This window comes from Dermacentor silvarum, chromosome 3 (genome assembly GCF_013339745.2).
Source record: "Dermacentor silvarum isolate Dsil-2018 chromosome 3, BIME_Dsil_1.4, whole genome shotgun sequence".
NCBI classification, from domain to species: Eukaryota; Metazoa; Arthropoda; class Arachnida; order Ixodida; family Ixodidae; genus Dermacentor; species Dermacentor silvarum.
The window spans coordinates 33,098,592-33,123,573 of NC_051156.1; the positions used below are offsets into that span (position 1 = coordinate 33,098,592).

A 24,982-nucleotide genomic window follows, 5' to 3' on the forward strand; every position below is an offset into this window, starting at 1 on the left:
CGTTTACGGTTCCGCCAACACGCCCCAAAGCCCGGTCCGCCTGCGTTTACCCGATTACCGGACGAGCTAAACCACTCTATTCTATCTTTCCGATGGAACTGCGATGGAACACCTGTGAGATTTGCTGCGCACGTTGTGTTGTTCCGCAGCTGAATCGCACGTAACACCGAACGCCAAGATCAACCGGATTCGCTTTGAACTTCGCTAGCGTTAACTTGCGACAATCCAGTTAGCTGCAGCGGCGGCGTCGGGAAATACAAAAAAACTGTCGGGAGCATCAGCTTCTCCTCAGTGTACGGTTGCTTGGAACTCACGTGATGGCGTTCGGCCAATGGAGACACGATAGGCGTTTATAAATCCGACGCGCAACTCTGCTACCTTTGGTAGCATATACAGTAACTCTAGGCAAAACGCGCGCGGTGCGCCGCCGGCGGCAACACGCCGCGGTGGCAGGGCGGCCACACCAACCGGTGGCGCGCCGCTGCGGCAGTCACGTGACAGCATAGACTCCTCCCCATGGAGGAAGGAAAATAGGAAAATATAGCGGGGAGCATTACGTCACACAGGCAGCCTTGGCAAGCGAACGCTTCGTGTAGCCAATAGTGGTGGCCCAACACGTGACCTCGTGCGTCGAGATCACGGAGAATCGAGATTTGATGAGACGTTTGATTACCGGTAATTTTATTGCGATAGCAATTATATGGACACTTCAACCGGATTTCTGCCGTCGGCGTCGCCGTCGCCGTGAGGTTCCGTATAAAGTCCAAGGGCGATAAAATCGTCGCCGCGCGCCGTATGCGCGAGTGAAAGCGCGCGGGGGACGCGCGTTATCACGGAGAGCAAACGCACGGCGGAAAGAAAACGTGGCTTCCGTCGCGCGAAAGGCCGTGGGGGTATGGGAAGGAGGGAGGCGGGACGACGCTGTGCTGCGGCACCAAATGCGATCTTGCAACTGGGCGCAAGGGGAACTGGCCACTCAATCTCCCGCGCGAAAGCGGGAAGGCGGCGCGGGAGGGAGGGGGGGGGGCTGCTTCTACTCTGCCAACAACTGCGCTTGTACTGTGCCCGGCTGTGGCGGTTGACCGCACCGTCTCTTAAAAGCGATCTCCACGCGGCTCTGACCTTTATATGCGCTGTGCATTAGCCACTCCGTTTCCGTTGAAGCGATATAATGCTCGAACCTTCGCTCGCTGCGGCGGCTGCGCTTGCTGCCAGCGTTTTGACAGTCGTTGTCTGCGGTCATTGACTGTGATCTATTCATGTTTGCTTGTGCTCACTGACACCACGCTTGTTATTTCAGTTAGCGAATGTGTCCAAGTTTATGCAGCTGATAAAACTACTATACCTACTCCGAGTACCTCTCTACTAATTTGCTATGGCAATTGATGCTTCGCCTTTCGGGCGAAACTGCGACATTTTTTTGTTTATTTCAAGAGTTTCAAATGGTTTCGAATGGGTAATAAAAACATTTTAACCGGGAGTTCTAAAACCGACCGCGTGCTCTGAGGTATCATCCATGCTCTGGCGTTTTGATCACGTGTTGGGCCACCACAGTCGGCGACAATCTCGTTGCGGTATGCTCTCTCCTATATTTTTCTTTCCTCCATGCTCCTCCCCCCCCCCCCCTATCGAACTCCGACTGGGAGCTGACGCGTGCAGACTATAGTGCGAAACGAGTTTTCGGTTAACACCGGACGCGTATACGAAACGAGCGGTCCGGCGGGTCCACATGATACCAGTTTCCTGCCCAGTTATCCGTGGCACGCGGCAAACCGCAAAAACTCGGTCCAGGAGGCGACTTTACAATTGCTAGTAGGAACTGCGGGGGCGTGGCACTGCGGGTCACGTGACTTCCGCTTAACACGTGTTGTCATGGCAATCGTGGAGCTCCTAGGTGCCTAGGGACCACGGTGTAAGAAGATAGGTGTTCCGACGGCGCGCCCGCGCTGGGGCGAGAGAGCGGCCACTTCGTGTGACCGGAAGTGAGTGCCGCCGCTAGGGGCAGCACGTGTTCAGGAGGCCTTGGAGAAGCGGCTCAACAGTGGATAATTTACGACCTCCGTCAGCATATAAACACCAATACCCAAAGATATGCAATTTTTCGTTATTGAGAAAAAGACGCCAAATCCTGAGCAGGTAGAAGGTTTCATGCCACTTACAGTCAAAATACCCTCATTTCGAACACGAGAGAGACGCGTCGTCTGCTCGAGCAGACGGCCAGCTGCGCTTACTGCTGCTCGCCGCGTCGGAGTCAATCGGAATGTCTGCAGAAAATTAAAGGGACGTTCCTCCAACCAAGTAGAGTCGTTTTAAGCAAGCGAACGACATATATTCATCGAAATAAAGCACTTCTGCCGCGCGTGCCCATAAAAGCGCCAGCAAAGCGAGCGAAAAAGTGGCCCCCAGAACATGGGCTGCCCCTTGCGCAGGGGCGTGCGTAGAGTCACACTAAGTGGCCGCGCCTCGCGCCGCCGTCGGATCACCTTCCTTTTTACACCATGCTAGGGACATAATCGCTTAGGCACTTTTGAGGTACTGGTCTCCGCTGAGCGTGGCTTCTCTTATCTCCGGGACCGGGCGCAGCGACCTTGCCGAGCGCAGCTCCTACGGTCGTAGAGAGCGAATCGCTTTGGGCGCTTTTAATGTCTGGCGGTGTCTGGGCCACGCCGGCCGCGCTGGCCGCGCTTTATTATTGTAGTGTTTGTTCTAGTGGCGGAAATCCTTGCAGTAGTGGTTGTGTGGCATGACGGCTTTTGATCTCGGTCAACTGTGGTGGTGTAAACAAGCGGATACTGCTCGCGTTTGAACCCCGGTGCTGCGGCGCAAGCCGTGGTACCGGGTGCCGACGTGAAGCGGCGGTCGTTGGCACCAAATAAAATAAGAGTTCGGATCAAATAAAAGATTTCTGCTCCAGTCAGGTAGACTGCTCCCTCCCTGATAATGAGATTATATTTGGATCATCAAAACAGTGATGCGTTTATTTAGTAATACCATCGTTTCTCTCTCGCAGGCGCGAGTACCCGCTTGTCCTCGCGCCGGAGAGAGAGACGCGATGGTGTTCCTAAATAAACGCATCACTGTTTTGATGATCCCAATATAATCTCACTATCAGGAAGGGAGCAGTCTACTTACTGGAGCAGAATTCTTTTATTTGGGGTGTTGCTACGCTGCACTCCGCAACACCCCAACGACCGCCGCTTCGCGTCGGCGCCCGGCACTGCGGCTTTTGCCGCGGCACCGGGATGAAGCGCAGCTGGCCTGGGCCAGATACCGCCAGACATTCAACGCGCCCTAAACGATTCGCTTCTTACGCACGTAGCAGGTGCGCTCGGCAAGGTCGCTGCACCCGGTCCCGGAGATAAGAGAGCCACGCTCACCGGAGACCAGTGCCTCAAAATTCCCTAAGCGATTATGTCCCTAGGCACCTAGGAGCTCCACAAGTGCCATGACAATACGTGTTAAGCGGAAGTCCCCGCTGTACCTACTAGCAATTGTAAAGTCGCGTCCTGGTCGGATGCTCTCTACGTACGCCAAGGAAATCTCACCGTTTGCGAGCAAAGCCGCTGTCGAACGGCGACCCGCGAATGGCAAACGGCGTGCGGCGAGTTACCGTGCCGGTAACGTGGACGGGCCTTCGCCGCGACTCAGAGCGCTTCTCGGCTACCCGCTGTTGCTGCCGTGGCGGCCCGTGCTCATGCGAAGCGTGCCGCTATGGACCCTGTTTGCGCGCACGTCTAGAAAGACCGCTAAGCACCACTCTGTTCGAACGTGCGTGATTTGGCACTTGCGTTGCGAGCTGTAATTACCGATTCGCAAGCACGCACAGGCGAGCAACACGGCGAGGAAGAGCAGGGAGCGCGCGTACCTGCTAGCAGACTAACCAGAAGTCGTAGGTTCTTGCTCGACAAATCGACATCGTCGACCCGGTTAACATCAGCAGATGCACCCTGGTAACATCACGACGACCTCTGGGGTTAACGGAAAGGCCAGGAGGGGAGGACTGCATTTTTTGGCGCATCCGCGGCGCGTAGCGCTGCAGCGTTTGGCATCGTTGATCGTGACGGCATTCTGAACTCGATGCGCGTGTTTACTTGAAATGCTTAAAAATATCTGAGGTGGTTTAGGGGCCCTTTAAGGTAATAAGGATTGGAGGTGAGCGAATACCAACTTTGCCGAATGCGAATCGAATACGAGTGATAAGTAACGGATATCGAACCGAATATAGAATAGTCGAACACAGAAGTACAAGTTTACATCATGAATATTTATTTAGGTATGAATAAGTACCACGCCTGTAGTGATTAGCGGAAAAAATACTGCACACTACCTGGAACAAAAGTTCAGTTTGAAACACAAGTGCACTAATTATCACTTTAAAAATACACGAATGGCCGGTCTACAACGTTGGAGCCTAGGTAAAATCAAACTTCCTAAGAATGAACGGTGGCTGTATGACTAGCTTTCCAAAAACGTCAAATAAAAAGTTGGGGACAAAAGCAGCTGAATGACTTGCCTGTAAAAGGGCCCGCTGCGAGGTAAACCTAACAGGTTTTAGCGTAAAAATTTTAACTGCTTACTAGACTGCAAAAAATCTCTAAATGGCAAACTACAACCAAAAATCACAGGTTGTCGTGTAGGCTCCCACCGCGAAACCGCATTCAAATTTGCGTCAAACAATTGTTTCTGCACTGTTCAAAAAAATAGCAACCTTGGAGAGATCCTTAGCCAAAGTTAACTCTATACACGACCTTGTTGAATACTTGAGTGGCTTATATTGATGGGGCACTTCAAACCAAACTCTGCTAGCAGAAAATGAGTGAACCATTTGTCGTCTGATTTTGAAATGTCCACATTAAAGACTCCAACGATGACCGCAGGGGTATTGTCATTACAGCTAACCCATGCAAAGTGCGTGGTCATGAACTTCTCGATGTCACACCTGGGTGTGCCTGCAGATATATATACACAGTGGATATCACAATTCCCTCTTTCGTTTGTACGGCACAGACATCCCCACAGTTGGTGGTATTGTCATCTTGCGAGTCAAAGGTGTATGGTTGTACATACATTTCCTTTGCGTATGTGGCAATATGCCTCCTGCTCGTCAGTCCATGTGCTTGCTGTTCACGATCGATTCCAGTATAAACATAGACATTGAAGAACGGGTCTTTATTAATTTATTTGACTTGTTGTTATTTATTATTATTATTATTATTATTATTATTATTATTATTATTATTATTATTATTATTATTATTATTATTATTATTATTATTATTATTAAGGGTGGAGTGCCCAGCTGCTGCAGCTCCGCGAAGGATCGGCCCGGTATTGCACTATCTCCGCCATCCACCCACGCTCAACTCTTTATTGCTGACGCACAAACACGAGAAATAGATGGAACGCCAGCGATATGCAGCTTCGCGGTAAAAGTTTTTCGTTCTCTCACTTTTGATAACTTGCGATACCTTTTTTTAGCAGACGAAGGACAGCAGCCAGACTTGACCATCGGTTGTCGCGAAATATTTGGTAAGTTAGTATTCGCAAATACCCTACAGTTCATTTTCTAATACGAATAGTTAGTGCGTAGTATTATAGTCGTATTCGAAACTTTGATTGTTCGCACACCCCTAGTAAGAATGTTTCCAAGTGCGTGGCGCAGACTGCAGCGATTTCTGTGACCCCATTTTGTTTATACATACGCTGCAACGAAATTAGGCAGGAAACTTATCGAGTGCTGCATGACGGCCGAGGCACGCTGCTGCTTTCAGCCGACGAGCACACCAAGCGGAAGGAGCTGAGCGAGACATTTTGCGGCAGCGAGGCGTACGCGGCGCCCGAGATCCTGCAGGGAATCTGCTACTTGCCCAAGCTGGCCGACGTGTGGTCGCTCGGCGTCATCCTCTACGTCATGGTGACGGGACTGCTGCCGTACGAGAGCAATGGCCTCCTCCGGCAGGTGCGCCTCCAGATGACCCGCATGGTGCGTTTCCCGAAGGTGAGGAGTGTACGCAGGGCAAGTGCCACACGACACAAGGAGCGCCTTGTCCTTACCTCGCGTTCCCCGACTGAGCTTTTTCATTGCGGTGATAGCATTGCGCCTGCGAATATACTTCGTCAAGCTTGGTACCAAAACTTGCATATGGTCACGTAGCGCTGCATTTATTTATTTATTCGGTGTACCTACATCGCCTGTATGGCATTATGGTAGGGAGGTTAAAATGCAGGGGCACAATGGAAAAATATTCAGAAATATCAAAAGAATACATGAACAATTACAACATCGGTTAAGCTAAAAAAGTACAGCAACATCTAGAGCAAGAAAAAAAAAAGAAATCAGTGCACGCAGTAGCGTATGTTCAAAGACGAATAACAGACTATTCAATAAATATGGCTCTCAATAGCATTTTCAATACTAGACGCTGCCATCACTTCATTCGGGAGCCCTGTCAACTAGGTGCACGTACAAGTAGCCTATGTAGGGCGAGGACGTGGGCCAAGGGGTGAAATAATATAATTATCATCATCAGTTCATATTTATGTCCACTGCAGGACGAGCGCCTCGCCCTGCGGACTCCAATTACCCCTGTCTTGCGCTAGGTGATTCCAACATGAGCCTGCGAATTTCCTAACTTCATCACTCCACCTAGTTTTTTGTCGTCCTCGATTGCGCTTCCCTTCTCTTGGTATCCATTCTGTAACTCTACACAGGCCATGCATCGTACGCATTACATAGCCTGCCCAGCTCCACTTTTTCCGCCTAATGTCAACTAGAATATCGGCTATCCCTGTTTGTTCTCTGATCCACACCGCTCTCTTCCTGTCTCTTAACGTTAGGCCTAACATTTTTCGTTCCATCGCTCTTTGTGCGCTCCTTAACTTGTTCTCGAGCTTCTTTGTTAACCTCTAAGTTTCTGCCTCATATGTCAGCACCCGTAGAATGCAATGATTGTGCACTTTTCTTTTCAACACCAGTGGTAATCTCCCAGTCAGGATTTGGTAATGCCTGCCGTATGCACTCCAGCCCAATTTTACTCTTCTATAAATTTCTTTCTCATGATCAGGGTCCCCTGTGAGTAATTGACCTAGATAAACGTACTCTTTTGCAAACTCTAGAGGCTGACTGGCGATCCTGAATTCTTGTTCCCTTGCCACGCTATTGAACATTATCTTTGTCTTCTGCAAATTAATCTTCAACCCCACTCTTACACTTTCTCGTTTAAGGTCCTTAATCATTTGATGTAATTCATCCCCATTGTTGCTGGAAAGGGCAATGTCATCTGCAAACCGATGGTTGCTGAGATATTCGCCGTTGATTCTCACTCTTAAGCCTTCCCAGTCTAAGAGCTTGAATACTTCTTCTAAGTATGTAGTGAATAGCATGGGGGAGATTGTGTTTCCTTGCCGGACCCCTTTCTTGATAGGTAACTTTCTACTTTTCTTGTGGAGAACCAAGGTTGCTGTGCAATCCTTGTAGATATTTGCCAATATATTAACGTATGCATCGTGTACTCCTTCGTTACGTAATTCCTCTATGACTGCTGGTATCTCTACTGAATCAAAAAAATTTTTAATAATCTATGAAAGCCATATAGAGACGTTGATTGTACTCCGCAGATTTCTATATTACCTGGTTGATGACATGGATATGATCCGTCGTAGAATATCCCTTCCTGAAGCCAGCCTGTTCTCTTGGTTGGCTGAAGTCAAGTGTTGCCCTGATTCTATTTGAAATTACCTTGGTGAATATTTTATACTATACTGAGAGCAAGCTAATGGGTCTATAATTCTTCAATTTTTAACGTCTCCCTTCTTATGGATGAGTATAATGTTGGCGTTCTTCCAGCTTTCTGGTACACTTAAAGTCGTGAGGCATTGCGTATAAAGGCCCGCAAGCTTTTCAAGTACGATATCTCCTCCATCCTTGATTAAATCGACTGTTATTCCATCTTCTCCAGCAGCTTTTCCCCTGGTCATATCTTTCAACGCCTTTCTAACTTCATCGCTAGTTATAGAAGGGGCCTCTGTATCCTGGTCATCACTACTTCGAATGAAAGTAGCTTGGCTGCTCTGGGAACTGCACAGGTCAGTATAGAATTCTTCCAGCGCTTTTACTATATCATCGAAATTGCTGATGATATTACCCTGCTTATCTTTCAGTGCATACATTTTGCCTTGTCCTACGCCTAGTTTTCTTTTCACTGATTTCATGCTCTGTCCATATTTCACTGCTTCCTCCATCTTTTCCACGTTATAATTTAGGATATTCCTTACTTTCTTCTTGTAGTTCAGTTTCGACAGTTCAGCGAATTCTATCTGATCTCTTGAGTCGGACATTTTCATCTTCTGTTGTTTCTTTATTAGGTCCTTTGTTTCTTGGGAGAGCTTACCTACTGGTTGCCTTGGTGCCTCACCTCCCACTTCAATTGCTGCTTCTGAGATCAAACATGTTACGGTTTCATTTATTACCTCTATGTTGTCTTTATATTATTTATTTTATTTTTATTTTATTTATTTATACATACTGCAGCTAAAATTTGGCTATAGCAGGAGTAGGAAAAGAACAATGAAATAGACATATACATTACAACTGTGAAATACCAGTGAGAAATTCATCTAAAGAGCATTCACATACATTTCCGGGCAAAGCATTCCAGCACTGAATCGTGTGAGGAAAAAAACAGTGCAAAAACACGTCTGAACGAGAACTGTACGGAACTATATTTAGAGCATGATATTGTCGAGTATTCGAGGGGGCTGAAAATGTAATCTAATCTTGAGAAGAACAATGTGGTGAATTTACATAACTGTGGAAAAACTTTAAACAATCAAAGTGGCGACGTTTCTGGAGTGTGATTAGATTCAGGTCAGAAAGGTTGGAAGAGGGTGAGAAATATCTATCATAACGACGACAGATGAACCTAACAGCTTTTTGTAAGCACATATTCTTGTTCTAAAGGTGCATATTTGTTTGCGAGCACCAGCCTGAATTGGTCTGCTTTTACCCTTACTGCGTCTAGGTTGGCCTGTTTCTTCATGACTAACTTTATTCTTTCTCTCTTTAAATTGAGAGAAATCCTAGACTTCACTAACCTATGGTCACGGCACTTTACCCTACCTAACACTTCTACATCCTGCACTATGCTGGGATCGGCAGAGAGTATGAAATCTATTTCATTCCTTGTCTTCCAGTTGGGCTTTTCACGTCCACTTCCTGTTGCTGCGCTTCTTGAAGAAGGTATTCATTATCCCGAGCCTATTCCTTTCCGCGAATTATACCAACATCTCTCCTCTAGTGTTCATAGAATCGATGCCGCAGTTGCCAATTGCTTGCTCGCCAGCCTGCTCTTTTGCCACTTTTTCATTGACTACATGACTACAGTATACCGAGTTTGCACCTTTCTCATTGCTAATTCAACATCTTCATAAAACTGTTCTATTTCTTTATCACAGTAACTGGAGGTTGGGGCGTAGGCTTGTACAACCTTCATTCTATACCTCCTATTCAGCTTTATTACGACGACTGCTACCCTCTCATTAATGCTGTACAATTCATCAATGTTGCCCGCTTTGTCGTTATGGACTAGAAATCCTACTCCGAATTCTCTCCTATCTGGGAGACCTCTGTAGCAGAGGACGTGGCCGTTAGTCAGCACTGTGTAAGCCTCACCAGTTGTTCTCACCTCACTAAGGCCAATAATATCCCAGGCAATACACGATAATTGTTCAAATAGACCTGCTAAGCTAGCCTCACTTGATAGGGTGCGCGTGTTCAACGTTGCCAGGTTCAGTTTCCATCGGTGGCCTGTCCCGACCCAGAGATTCTTGGCACCCTCTGCCGCGTAGCAGGTGTGACCGCCGCCTCGGTCAGGTGCTCCGCAGCCGCTGGGGACTGAGGGCCATGGGTAAATTGTTGGAGTCATCATGGAGGTAGCGGCCGAATACTCCACCAGGGAGGCGAATTCCTGTTCTGGTGAGGGATTGACTTTGTTGACGCTTAGTGGGCCTTCCTAATTTTGTGGCACCTTGACTAGTATAAACCCACTAGCTATCGGCAATATATATATATATATATATATATATATATATATATATATTGTGAGCGCTAATTGTGGAGTTCATCATCGTCTTCATGTGTATATACCCATCCTCATAATCATCCTCATTTTGTCGGGTTGGTGTTCGTGGGCTGTCTCGCGCTGTGGGACAATAGAAGAGCTCTGCCTTCGTCCCGGGCGTCGTCTCACAAGTGGTGGAGCGTGCGTTGATATCCCCGTCCTCTTGCTCTACCGGTCAGCCCTGGAGCTCCGCTCTGGTCGACGGTTGTGCTCGCCAACACCAGTCATGGCACAAACCCCAACATCCACTGCTGCCACCACCTCAGCTTCGCCAGCTGGGCCTATTTGGTCCGTCACCGCACCGCAACGCGACCCTCAGGTTTTTTCTGGCCTTCGTCGCGAAGACGTGGAAGACTGGCTTGACCAGTACGACAGGGTGAGCGCTTGCAACCATCGGGACGAGTCACACAAGCTCCGCAATGTTGCCTTCTACCTGAGGCAGGTCACCCAAACTTGGTTTTTCAACCATGAGCGCGACTTCCATGATTGGCCAGTATTTACGGCGCTGCTGCGACAGATATTTGGCACATCTGCTGGGCGCCCCGAAATAGCGAAACAGAAGCTCGCTACCCGCGTCCAGGGAGCCGAGGAATCATATACCTCTTACATTGAAGACGTTCTGGCTCTCTGCCGTCTCGCTCAGATTGACATGCCCGAAGTGGAACGTATCCGCCATATCCTGAAGGGCATCAACTCCGTTGCTTTTCACGCCCTTGTTTTTGAGAACCCCACTTCCGTTAGTGACATCATCACGACTTGCCAACGACTTGCCACGATCTGCTCCTTTCGTCTTCCACGCGCCTCCTGCGACGCTCACCTTACCGACAACGACGAATTGCGAGCACTCATCCGCATCATTGTGCGAGAGGAGCTTCACGGCCATGCTCCGCCCAACACCGCCATTGCGTCTTTGCGCGCTCCTCCTCCCAATTTGCGCGACATCATTAAAGAAGAACTGGCGTCCATGCCAAGTGTCACACATGCCCGGTCCCCTGCGCCTGTTTGTGCACCTTCTTAGGCCGAGATTGCTTCGCGGCCTGCGGTACCAGTTCCATCTGCACCTGCCACCGTTGTCTGCGACCACCTGGCCTCGAAGGCAGCGAAGGCCCCCGTGCAAACATACGACTCTACCTGGCGCCCTTCCCGCCCAGTATGTTTCTACTGTGGCATACGTGGTCATATCTCTCGTTTCTGCCGCCGGCGCCAGCTTGATGAACGACGTGGCTATTCCGCCTATGAGAGAGACAATGTGCCCAGATCGGACGCCTACGTTCCAGGACCCTATATATCCTCGTCACGTCGCTCGCCCCCACCTCCGTTGTCCCAACACATGTCCCGGTCTTCTCACTCCCCCCGTCGTTGTTCCCCATCTCCGTTACGCCGTACTTCACGCCCCTGCGTCCTACCTGCCCTTCTTTCGACAACCATCCGGAAAACTACACGCTGCAGTTTTTGGAGGAAAAACTGCTTGTTTGCGAACTGTCCCAATTCCTCCTGCTCGCCCGACTAATTTACTGGCTGTTTGCGTGGAAGGTGTTTCTGTCGACGCTCTTATTGACACTGGCGCCGCCATCTCTGCTATTCATCGCGACCTATGCTTCCGTCTACGAAAAGTGCAAACTCCGTATGTTGGTCCGGTCTTATGTGGCGCCAATGACAGTCCCATTTACCCTACCGGACAGTGTACTGCCCATGTCCTCATCAACGGAATTTGCCATCATATACAGTTTACTGTGCTTTCGTCGTGTGCTCATCCGATCATCTCAGGCTGGGATTTCTTGTCAGCTGCATCTGGTGTCATTTCATGCGGACAACCACTTATACATATTACTGACACCGAGCTCTCTGACGCTGCCGATTCCTCGCCGCCCCACCTTGTCACAGCGGCAGATTTTGTTCTTCCACCCGGCGAAGCCCGTATTCTCACCATTAGATCTAGCGAAAATATCGACGGCGACGCAGTGGTTTCCCCTTCTCAGCGCTGCATTTTTCGGGGAATCGCCATCGCTTCTTGTCTAGTGCGTTTCTCCCGCAGTTGCGCCAGTCTGACCACCTACAACACGACATCAGAGCCACTTCTGCTGCCGAAGGGGTCCACTGTTGCCATGCTTATCGACGCAGCACCAGTATGTGTCGTCACTGCTTCACCTGTTTCCTTCTTCGCCGAGTGTACGCCCACGGATGGTTCACCCAGTGCTCTCAGGGCCATTGTGAGTTCAGATCTGAGCCCACCTCAGACTGATGCCTTGCTGACCATCTTAAGGAAACACCAATCTTGCTTTGACGTGTGTTCGGATGGCTTGGGTAAAACAACCGTGGCCGCTCATCACATCGAAACCGACGGATCCCGCGACATTCGTCGCCGCCCTTACCGTGTATCGTCTGCTGAACGGAAAGGTATAGAAGACCAAGTCAACGACATGCTCGCACGGAACGTTATAAGGCCTTCAGCAAGCCCTTGGTCGTCTCCTGTTGTCCTAGTTAAAAAAAGGACGGTTCGGTACGCTTTTGCGTCGATTATAGGGCACTAAACAAAATTATCCGTAAGGACGTATATCATAAGCCCCGTATTGACGATGCTTTGGATACCTTACAAGGTGCCGAATACTTTTCGAGCCTCGACTTGTGTTCTGGATATTGGCAGATCCAGATGCATGAGCCCGACAAAGAGAAGACGGTGTTTGCAACACCAAAAATATCCGTAAGGACGTATATCATAAGCCCCGTATTGACGATGCTTTGGATACCTTACAAGGTGCCGAATACTTTTCGAGCCTCGACTTGCGTTCTGGATATTGGCAGATCCAGATGCATGAGCCCGACAAAGAGAAGACGGTGTTTGCAACATCTGATGCCCTTTTCGAATTCAACGTAATGCCTTTTGGTCTTTGCAATGCGCCAGCCACATTTGAACGAATGATCGCCCAGGCAGCACGACAGCACTGGGCCAAGCATGGTCCAATGCTCGCAGAAATTGGTACTAACTTTGGCCCAATCCTGGCATTATGGCAAAGTGCAACCCGATCCAAGGTTCACCCACTGTTCGAGCCAAGATTGGCCGTACAGTTTGCCATTGTAGAATCCAATGTAGTTCAAGCATAGAGCCAGTGCACAGCCATCCTGTATCCAGTCTTTCAAGAACGTCCAGTGCTCAGCCATTCTGTATCCAACATGTTTCAAGAACATCCAGTGCTCAGCCATTCTGTATCCAATGTGTTCCAAGAATACCCAGTGCTCAGCCATTCTGTATCCAACGTGTTTCAAGAATACCCAGTGCTCAGCCATTCTGTATCCAACGTGTTTCAAGAATACCGAGTGCTTAGCCATTTTGTACCCAAGCATGGTCCAATGCTCGCAGAAATTGGTACTAACTTTGGCCCAATCCTGGCATCATGGCAAAGTGCAACCCGATCCAAGGTTCACCCACTGTTCGAGCCAAGATTGGCCGTACAGTTTGCCATTGTAGAATCCAATGTAGTTCAAGCATAGAGCCAGTGCACAGCCATCCTGTATCCAGTCTTTCAAGAACGTCCAGTGCTCAGCCATTCTGTATCCAACATGTTTCAAGAACATCCAGTGCTCAGCCATTCTGTATCCAATGTGTTCCAAGAATACCCAGTGCTCAGCCATTCTGTATCCAACGTGTTTCAAGAATACCCAGTGCTCAGCCATTCTGTATCCAACGTGTTTCAAGAATACCCAGTGCTCAGCCATTCTGTATCCAACGTGTTTCAAGAATACCGAGTGCTTAGCCATTTTGTACCCAATGAGTTTCAAGAATATCCGGTGCTCAGCCATTTTGCATCCAGTGTGTTTCAAGCATAGCCTGTACTTAGCCATTCTGTTGCTTGTATGCTAGCTTACTGCCTGTACAATTAGTAGTGAAGAAAATGTGATGGAAATAAGTGCGGGAAGGAAACTTCCTGCAGACACACGCAAAGCGTAAACGAAAATATATTTTATTAAGTATACTATTTACAGTACTATTTTACTATTTACAATACAATTCTTGAACTGATGCAGGCATCAGTAGGGGTGCTCAGCTCCAGGGGCAGCAGCATGAGGAGGGGCAGGGGCGGCAGGGGCTGCAGCAGGGGAAGGAGCAGGGGCAGCAGTAGCCGGACAGGAGGGGCCGACGGTGGACTTGCCAGGGACCTGAGGGCAAGGGTGGGGCAGGGAGAGGGCAGCAGTGGGCAGGCAATGATTCCTGCCCTGAAGGGAGGGATCATCGGGCTGCTCTGCTGCAAACGTTTCTGTGAAACGCCTCTTCCTGCCACCACCGCTGTCCACAGACCCTGGCAACCACTTAATGAAGTCGTGTGCTTGTGTCAGGTCGCCCCCCCCCCCTTTCACACAGATGACATCTGCACAGAAACATGCAAAGACCACAATTAGTACATACAGCATGCACCGTAAAGATCACCCACAATAGAGCAGGCAAACTCATTCAACAAAAGAAAACCTTCAAGAGACTTAGTGAAATAAGTTGCTAAGTCTTTAGCACACAGTTTATCTGACAGAATTTGCAACCGCAGCCAACCTTATTGAATCCGAGGTTCACAGCATGCTCAGCGGCGAAATGCAGGATACGCAAAATAATGCTGCGGATAATTAAATGCTATCGCCTTCCCCGCCATGAAAATTCTTGATCCATTTACAGGATCTTCATCCCTGTTGCCTTCGTTGGCATTCTTGTTTTTCACCCTAACATAGCGTTAACGTCATCAGTGATGATCACACGATGTCTTTACTAACCGAGACATATTCAACTGTCTCACCCGCTTATGCTAAACGTGTAAGCTGCCTGGTGTGATGCAATTCATCGGCATGCTCGTCAAGCAATTCACCTAAGCTGCCATTGGTGCTAGTGCAGAGCACACTTTCGCAATTTCTGCAAGGGCAGTGGTGACTCAGTATGTGGCTTTCATTGTAAAAAATGAAATCAGCCAACAGGGACGCCCAAATTTCTTCGTTGTAGAAGTTGACAATTTATATGAAAGACACGATTTTGGCAAGGACAACCTCTTGTTATGCAAGCCATTTCGCGGTAGAGGAGTTCGGCTGTACACACAATACTTCAACAATGCAAAAGGATGACTGAGGAAGCTTTACCTGTGACTATCCGGCATAACTTCAAATTGATGAATGCCCTCTTCCCCTTCCTGCTATGAAGGCTGTAAAGCACTTGGACGGGGTGCGCCATTACAGCCTTCATGGCGTACGATGCCACCTCGCACAGTGACTTCCCTCCTATTTGCAGGAGGTGCTTGCGCTGCAAAAGACAAAAATTGCCAGAGATGTGGAAATGAGCATTGTATGCGGCAATGTTTTCAAGTTGAAAAATCTACCCAATACTACCAGAATATAATTTATTGCCAAGTGAAGTGAATTTTTAGCTGAGTGCAAAGCAAAACATTTTTGCTGGAAGAGGTTTGTGATGCAATGCCCTTTAATTGTAAATGTGCTCTACAACACCTTAGCGTTACTGGAATAAACACAAACACGAAGTGCATCAGGTCTTGTCTGTTCTGTGCATTTCATGTTTGTGTTTCATAACCCTTAGCACAGTAACTATGTTTCATAGTAACTACCTCTCCAAGCTTTCACTATCACTTGTAAGCGCACCAACTCTACTCCCATGCAAATTCCCAATGCATAATTAGGGGATGTGACATTAGAGTGCAGGAAAGCCAGATCTACATACGTGTGGCACAAAACAGCTTAAAGGCATACCGACATGATATTTTCAGACCTTCACATTTTACGTTAAAGCGACTGACAACCAGTTTTTAAAGACGTAGTTTTGTGGTAACCAAAAGTTAACCCTCAGCAATGTTTGCACCTGCAGCTTCGCAAATTGAGAAAGCAGCCTATCATTCTGCTTCACAGGAGTGAGTGCAACTGCAGTTAACTGCCTACATTTTGGCCTTTTCAACCACTTTTGAAGATATAAAGCTGGTACAATAAGTTTGCATTGTCGTACAGACCTTCTTACATTTGTACAGCGTTTTCCCCCCAAATACACACCTACATCATGGCTGCCTGGCCCCCGTTATTATTCTGTCGATAGACTTACCAAGCCAACTCATCAAAAACAAAGGCAGTGCCACTTTCACTACAAACGAAGGCTTATCAGCATATTGTAAGGTAAAAAAAATATAACAGAAAAATGTGGACTGCATTTCAATACTAATAAGAATACCATGAAACCCATACAATAATAGAAAGCCATGTGATAGGCCTCTTATTCATGGTAAATAAGGAACAGTGTCCTGAAAGCGTAGGGAGACGTAGACACACCCCAAGTGCGGACTTTCAACTAGTAAGTTTATTGAATGAACGAGTTCATGAACAGTTGAACTGCACATACACCTGGAAGGCAGTGAACAATTTATGTCATGCACTCGTGGTTAGATCAGGTGATAATAAACAATAATGAATTAACAAAAATAAAAACCAGCGCGCTGCTCCGCTGTCAACGATTTGCGTGGTCTAAAAAGGAAATTTCTTCTAAGAAGACTATTGCAGGCTGACTAATGCAACCTGGTCCTGCTTTCTGTATTCTATAGGCCTCGCAAATTTCATGCGTCAATTGTTCTGTGAGGCGAAAAAGAATCTCGGTCCGACAGAATTCTGCAGTGCATTCTCAGTCATGGCAATGCATTGCGAAATGCTAGGCGCAAACAGTGCATTTTGGTGCTCCCTGAGGCCCACATTTACACACTGCCCCGATTGTCCCACGTACACTCGGCCACAGGTGAGAGGGATCCTGTACACGATTGCAGTGGCGCAAGGGAAACACACGTTAGTGTGCCTTACAGGGCAGACGCTACTTACTTTCTTTCTGGCTGAAAAGAACAAAACAAATCTATGCCATGCCACGATCCCCCCCCCCCCCCCTTCAACCTGTGCGAACGCTAGTGGATGTATGGCTAACGGCTTGCTTCTTGGTGCCGCATCTTTACTCTCCAAACTTTACTCTTCGCACAAGCTTTCCTTAAGACGCCAATAGCATGCTGTGTTGTGGAAAGTTCGTGCAAGAATTGAAGCATACTATGGACACTAGCGTTCGCACAGGTTGAAACAAAAAGGGGGGGGGGGCGGAGGGGATCGTGGCATGGCATAGATTTTTTTTCAGCCAGAAAGTGGGTAGCATCTGCACAGCAGTTACAAAATGTGTGGAGAAAGGTGCAAATGCAAAAAAGTCTGCCCTGTAAGGCACACTAATATGCGTGTGCCTTGCGCCACTGCAATCGTGTACAGCGACCCCCTCACCAGTGGCCGAGTGTACGTGGGACAATCAGGGCGGTGTGTAAATGTGCGCCTCAGGGAGCACCAAATTGCACTGTTTGCGCCTCGCTTTTGGCAATTCGGGTGCATTGCAGAATTCTCTCAGACCGAGAATCTTTTTCGCCACACAGACCAATTTACTCATGAAATTGGCGAGGACTATAGAATACAGAAAGCAGGACCAGGTTGCATTAGTCAGCCTACAATATTCTTCCAAGAAAGAGAAATTTCCTTTTTAGACCCCGCAAATCGTTGACAGCCGAGCAGTGTGATGTTTTTTTTTAAATTCATTCTTGTTTAGTATCACCTGATCTAACCACGAGTGCATGTCATGAATTGTTCACTGCCTTGCAAGTGCATGCACAGCTCAAGTGTTCATAAACTCGTTCATTCAATAAGTTTTCCAGTTGAAAGTCAGCACTTGTGGTGTGTCAAGTCTCCCTTCGTCTACGTTTTCAGTGCGCTGTTCCTTATTTACCATGAATCAATACCAAGTTGTTCCAGTTTGCCCTCCTCTTCAGGCCACTTATGCATCTTCATGTTTTTGCCATGTGGCGCGCCAAGGGTCATTTTTCGCAACTTTTGGGGAAGAATTAAAAATATAAATCCCCATTTAATGAGAAACACATGGCTTATTTTAACCAGTAGCATAGGTCATTTTTGCACAAACGGTTTTCTCAATTCATGTTCCGAGCAGTTGTCTGTCCCTTTACGTGAAGGTTCCGGACTCTAAAACCCCAGAAATATACTAGCAAACCCCAGAGTGCACTAAATACCTCATTTATACTAGTTTTTCTACAGCCAGGTTTCGTTTAGCTTTCTCCCTCTCATAACATCATGGCACAGAAGGCAACCACGTAAGACATCGGAAGGTTTGACACTTGCTTCGACTTGCTTGTCGAAAGGATGTTTTGGCTTCTACACAGAAGCCTTGTTCACTGACTATTATTGATTTTTATTTAGCTACAACAGGCATATGGCCAACGACTATGTCAGTGAACAAGGCTTCATGGGGAAGGCAGAACATATAACCCCTTCAACAACACTATTTTGGTCTGCATTACATTCATTGTGGGTTTAAACTGGGTGGGAAAAAGCCTGTCAAAAAGCAAAACGGATGGCAACCAAGGTGAAAAAACATTAAGCAATGCTATCACCCCTTCACGGGGGCCATGTTCTCTCTATGGCCAGCATCTGTTTTTGCCATGAATGTTCAATGCAATGGTTCGAGCTGTTCGCAATTTGACCAACTTTCCCAACCCTTGTCATTACGGCATGGAAAATGGGGCACCCCCATTACAATACCGTATTTACTCGCATAACGAACGCACTTTTTTTCCTTTGAAAATATGCGCAAGTTGGGGGGGGGGTGCGTTTATTATGCAGGGTAAAATTTTGAATGATTTGTTTTGAGTGATTTGTTTGAAAGAAAGCCGCAATTTCGTCCGCAAGGCGAACCATCGATTGCGATAGCAAATGCGCAGAGAGCTATACAAAGTAAGGATAGTAGTTCTATCGCCCGTATAAACTTCCAAAGTAATTTAACCAGCATGGTGTCAGCGCGCACAGGCAAACATGAACCAATCACACTCGATGACCGCGGACACTCACAGTCGAAATGCTGGTGTGAGGAAGCGCTGCAGCAACAGCGAGCGAAGTGACCTTCATGCCATGTATCACTTCAACGCAAACTGAGCGGCGATAACGGAGTACGCTCAAAAGTATAAGCTGCCGTCGCACCTAGACTCAGCCTCCGACGCATATCGTTTTCAAGATAGGGCACGCCCGGCCGTGCAATGTGCAGTTGCTGTGCCGCCTCCCTCCCCTCCCAACGGCGCCATGCACACGACGAAATACGGCGCGTTTCCTACCCGCTTTCTTCCCTCCAACGCGGGATAAAGCCGCGATCATTGGCGCCGACTTCAAAAATGCACCTGGAGTGTCCATATGATGCTACCGCTATAAAAGTAGGAGACACACGTACAATTCAGCGTCTGATACAATCGTACCCACTGAATGCCATATCGGACGCCGCATCGTACTGTGTCTCTCCTACTTCACGGCAGCAAGTTCAGGGTGTGTTTATTTCGCGGGAGAAAAAAATTTTGAAATTTTGACGACGAAAGTTGGGGGTGCGTTCATTATGCGAGCGTGTCCATTACATAAGTAAATAGGGTATTTCACTTATTCAATATGAAGGGCATAAATTCTCTTACATAATGTAGAATAGTGGTAGATAAAACAAAGCACAGAAAAATCAGAGTAGTGGAATAAAAAGTAACAGGGGCCACAGGGTATGTGGGTTTACATTCTTAAAGTAATTGCTAGTGCTCTAGAAAATGCTTTGAACCATTGCATGAAACTGGATAGTTTAGGAGTTTGTTTCATGGGCTTGTAGCACAAGAAAAAAAAATGTTAGTGCAATCAGGCAATTCGACAACAGGTACACTAGACTTGCTGCAAATGTGGTTTTCATTACATATCCGACTGCAATGCAATTTTCAAACTCTATTATTTAGAAAACAAAACTGTAGATTAAAATGAGGTAAATACAGTATATACAGAACATCATTGCACCCCTTTTCCTGTACTGTGTCCCACTTGTTTGCACTGCTATTTATCATTCACGATGTGCCAACTCGTCTAACAAAAAGAATTTATTCACAAGTGCTCTACATTGTGTCCTTCTATAGAAAGCTGCCACAGTTTGCATTTTATATCAGCAATAGATTTTTATTAACTTAACGATTTACTCCTGCTTCATGAATGTATCTCTACGGAGAGCTGTTGGAAATCACCGATTCAGCAAGCCACTATGGCAGCTCAGTGCCTATGGCGTTGCGGTGCTGAGCTCGAGGTGAAAGATTTGATTCCGGCAGTCAGGGTCACATTTCGATGAGGTCTCATTGCAAGAACACTAGTGTACGCTTAGATGCATGTTAAAGAAACTAAGGTCCAGTCCAAATATGTCATTAGAAACTATACAGCAGGGAACAAATTATTTCCATGAACTCTTTAGTGTGTGCGATGCAAAGTTCCTTCACATAGAACCCACACCATGTTTCATGAAACAGCACAGAACTTCCACATGTTACATAGCCTCATAATTACAAATAAAAGGGCAGTACAAACCAAGGTGGCAGCCACAGCCTCATCCCGCACGGCTGCCTCTAATTCTTTAATATTGTCGGCAGGTAGCCGAGGAAGAACTGGAGGCACCGTCGACAAGGCAGGCTGAGACACTGCACGGGTCTTGTTAAGAGGCTCAGTTTCATCCAGCCTCTCAGACACGACCCGTACTTCATGCCTCAGCTGCACCCGCAGCAGCATCGCTGAAACACAAAAATATTTACTTCACAGCAGAAGCGGTAGATTTATGGCATATTTGGTTGTTTCAGAGCACTCTGGTAAATGCAAAGTATCAGGATTTGTACAGGTCTCGGTGACAAAAATTCATAGGTATTTAAAGACTTTCAAGGGTACCTCCAGCAATAGAAGGAGAGGTGGAACCATTCTATTGTGTCCTAATGGGGAGTACCATATTTTCTGGTCTATAAGTCGCATCTTTTATAAGACTCAACCCCTCAAACCGGCAGCTTTTCCAGAAAAAAACTTTGTTGCATGCACTTCGACTTGCCACTTTAGCCTGAAGCTGTCACCTCTAGCTTCCTGGTCAGCCCAGTTGGCAGAGCGACTGCTCTGTAAATGTAACCCTGCTCCAAGTTTGCCTTCCCCTTTCACATAAGCATGAGCATAAAAAAACAAAAAACACTAGCAATTACCCGACAGCTCCGTGGTGTCCACAGCCAACTCGCATTCCGCCTTCTTGGCCCTCCTCTTTGCCTTGTCATAAGTGCCTTTGAACAAAGTAAAAATATTCAAAACAGATTATAATAGACACTAGAACGACAAGCAACCTGTTAAGCTGTGCAGGCTACATTCAACGGACAAATGTCACGAATAAGATATTTGTGACCTCTGTGAATGCCCAAAGCAAACTGCGCAGACATTGTGAACAAGCTGGCACAGCTTTGATGACGTCAAAGTATCAGTGGTACAAGTTAACATAACTCAGGAACTGTAGAATGACACTAAAGAATTAGTTTGTCATTGTTTTTATATTCTTTGCAAGTTTTCAGTTGCACCCACCGCCACCAACAGTCAATGTTATGACATATCGGAGACAGTCAAGCACCTGCAAATCTCAATAAACAATGAATCATTTATTATTACAAACCCCTTTCAATGCAAAAATGCAGATTGCATTTGGTATAACTTGGGATGGCAACATTCAAACTGGCCAAAAGGTGCAAGCCTCTTGGTGCACAGTTTTTAAAGTTAGATGTTTAACAAACTATGCAACCTTCTAAGGCAGGTTTACACCTGCAAGATATCAGCCATAAAATGACAAGAGTGCTGTTAATATTCAAGCTATTGCTAATTTTACAGATGTAGGCATTGCAAGCTAGGCGGGGAAAAATTATGCATAATAATAAACAGCGAAGGCTTGATTACTTTCCTGTATGTGCAACAATGGTGCTTGTCAACAATAATTGCAACATTTTCAACAGCTATACCAGAGTGCATCATACACAAACTTTAAAGAAAAAGGGGGGGGGGAGGCAAACGAACTGTGTTGGTCCTGACCACCGTGGTCTTAAAGGGACACTAAAGAGAAAAGTACTTCTGCATCAGTAAATTACTGTTAAGTCTACACAAACAAAACAAAGTGCATGTTCTTTGGAGTTTGGTTGAAAAAGTGCTAGTATTCATGATGCACGTCATCCAAGTAGCAAAGCAATGAGCCAACTTTTTATTTGTTCTAATTGTCAAGATGTTAATTTGGGAGATGAGCATCATAAGTGACACCAAAACAAACCGTTTCCAGTGAGGAACACATTGTGTGCTTATTTTTTCCGGCAATGAACCCCCCCACCCCATGAAACTTGAAAAAGATCATGTGCATGGAATTGCAGGGCCCTGAAACTGTCTTAGTGGGTAAGCAAGCTGGCCCTGTCATTGACAATAACATAAATATTCTTTACACAATGCACCAACAGCTCCCCAACAGCTCCTCGGAACTGGTTTTGGCACGTAAAACCCCAGAAAGGACAGTTAACTTTCCCCGCTGAGACTGTTGGATGGCACAGCAACCTTTTGCACACGAGTGCATTGACGCATGGCAGTTTTCATACTTGCAGGCTTCTCTCCACGAGAAAAAAAACATGATGTGGACCTTGCTAGAAGCATGTCACTCTAATATATCATACAACTTCCTGATCAACACCCTAACAGATAGATGACTAAATTAAAAGCGTTAGCTATAACTAATTAGGTGCCAAGGGCTAATAAATTACTGGCCATTTCTCAACTGGACTCTGAATAACATGCACTTGGTTTTATTTGTGTAAAATTATCTGTGTATTTTTAAAGCTTGTTACATAACAGCTGGGACACTATACCATCAGGGTTTTTTTGTTACAGAGGGTAGTGGTCACAGGTACAAGGATTAGGTACAACACAATGTCATTCCTACTTATCCAATGTTAGCTGTTGCAATAATACGAGAAAAAAGAACCGTATTAATACGACACAATATTAGGTCAAAACAAAAGGAAAGCGTGGTACAGTAATTGGTACATTTAGCATATGAGCACTTAATACAGCCATGAGACAGTGAAAGGGCTGCAACAATACATTGCAGTTACTGCCCTCATAAACTCATAATCTTGAACTTAAACTGTTTGAATGAGATGACAATACTACTCTTTTGATTTACTTGGTATATACGAGTTCAAGGTACAAGTTCAACAGTCAGTTAAGACAGCCGAGCATAAGGTTAGCCGTGATATGTACGTCAAACTTCTACAGGGTGCTGAATAATTTCGCTGCACCTGTTCGAAAAAAGGTTTTGCACTCATCACTGCACTGTTCTTGCTCAAATTTTGCAGAACGATCACATTTTGGGGTCGCCTTCGTTGAGTATGACACTTACCACAGTTAATTGCCTGGTGCTTTTAGAAAAAAAAGTGAGAATCTGCCTTCACTTGTGGGGATGTGACCTGCTGCAACTGAGAGCACTAGCATAAACTTGTGTCGCTGCCTGCTGCAGCTGTAGAAAGCAGCTGGTCAGGGAGGTTTGCCACATGTTCCAGGAGCAGGCAACATGCGGCAAACCTCCCTGACCAGCTACTTAACGAAACTTAACACCCATGAATTTTGTATATGTAATGAAATTTCAGTCTCACGAAGAACAAAAATCGTCTGTGTGGAAACGCGACTGTCACGAATAAGCAATTGGTGCAAAAGTTAGGTGCAGAACTATTACTACTGACGTAAACCACCTCATGACTTGCCGAGAAGCGTGTTGACTGCTGCACATTATCTCATAATTTCTGCCTAAGGAAGCTGGCATGACATCAGAATCGCCGCGCGTATAAGGAGCCATTCTGCGCCTAGTCTCCGCGTCTAGTACGGGGCACGCTGCAATTGAGAAGTTTTTTTCTATGCACCGAATCTGTTTTAGAGGTTTTGCTAAAGATCCACGTGTGCCACAAGCGCTCCGCTATTTACATGCGCCGTTTGATTCATGTGGTCGATCCACTGCATAAGGCTGGAGCTTTCTGTGCAAGCATGCGAAATCGGCGGTTTCATTAGAGCATGTATCCTTTTGCACGAGGTACAATTAAGCTCGTCTCCCATGGAGAGCAAAGCTAGCGGAAGGCGGTGAAAGTTTAGGCTAAGTTGTGAACAACACGTGGCTGAAGCGAAGTGTTACATGATCTCATATTGTGGCACTAACACGCACCACTCGTACTGGACGAACAGGGAGCCATTAGGCCACGCCGAGCACTAAAGAAGTCTCTTAGATTATTTTTCAGGTGCTTTAATGTTCGCATAGAATCCACATGGCTTTGTTTGGCACCACCGCAGCAGTGACGTCGGAATTTCTCGCGAAAACGGCTAATTTATTTCCTGGCCGGCACGGTTGCGTGTAGACTCCGCTGCCCTAAACGATGCAGGAGATGAAGTGCTTGTGGCCGGGTAACACGCGCATAGATCCCCGACAGACCTCATTCAAGATCTATAGTGTAGCTATATCGCGCAAGTCGTGCATGAAATCTACGCCCAGCGTCTTTCTGTGCATCAAAAAAAGCGGTCTAGTCAATGCCATTCCGGAGTATATAACATGCGCGCATGATTGAACTCATCTCGAGCGCACGTAGTACGCGACCGATCGGCCTAGCCACACGTGCGCTCGCTGCATATTTGGCACGCGCCATTAACTACGCAAATACTCGCACACGACGTTGACCCGTAGATGAGAATGCACATAAGGTACAATCACGACAAGAAAACTCTCGTATTAAAAAATGCATACTTACGCACACGTTGACTTCAGTCTCCTCGGTTACCACGTTGCGCACAAGGCAAGGCTGTCGTCGATGGCGATGGCGATGGTGCAAATTCCGGGACGAAAGGAGAGAGAGGAAATCGAGGAACCGACGCTCTCTTTTTCTTTCTCTTTTTTGAGTGACCTCTCGAATCGCCAGTGCAAAAGTACATTATTATTT

The 24,982-nt window shown here is 46.8% G+C and overlaps 1 pseudogene; it reads left to right on the forward strand.

Moving 5' to 3' along the window:
- LOC125944207 (testis-specific serine/threonine-protein kinase 3-like) overlaps positions 1–24,982 on the forward strand; it is a 260,227-nt pseudogene that overhangs the window by 159,013 nt on the left and 76,232 nt on the right.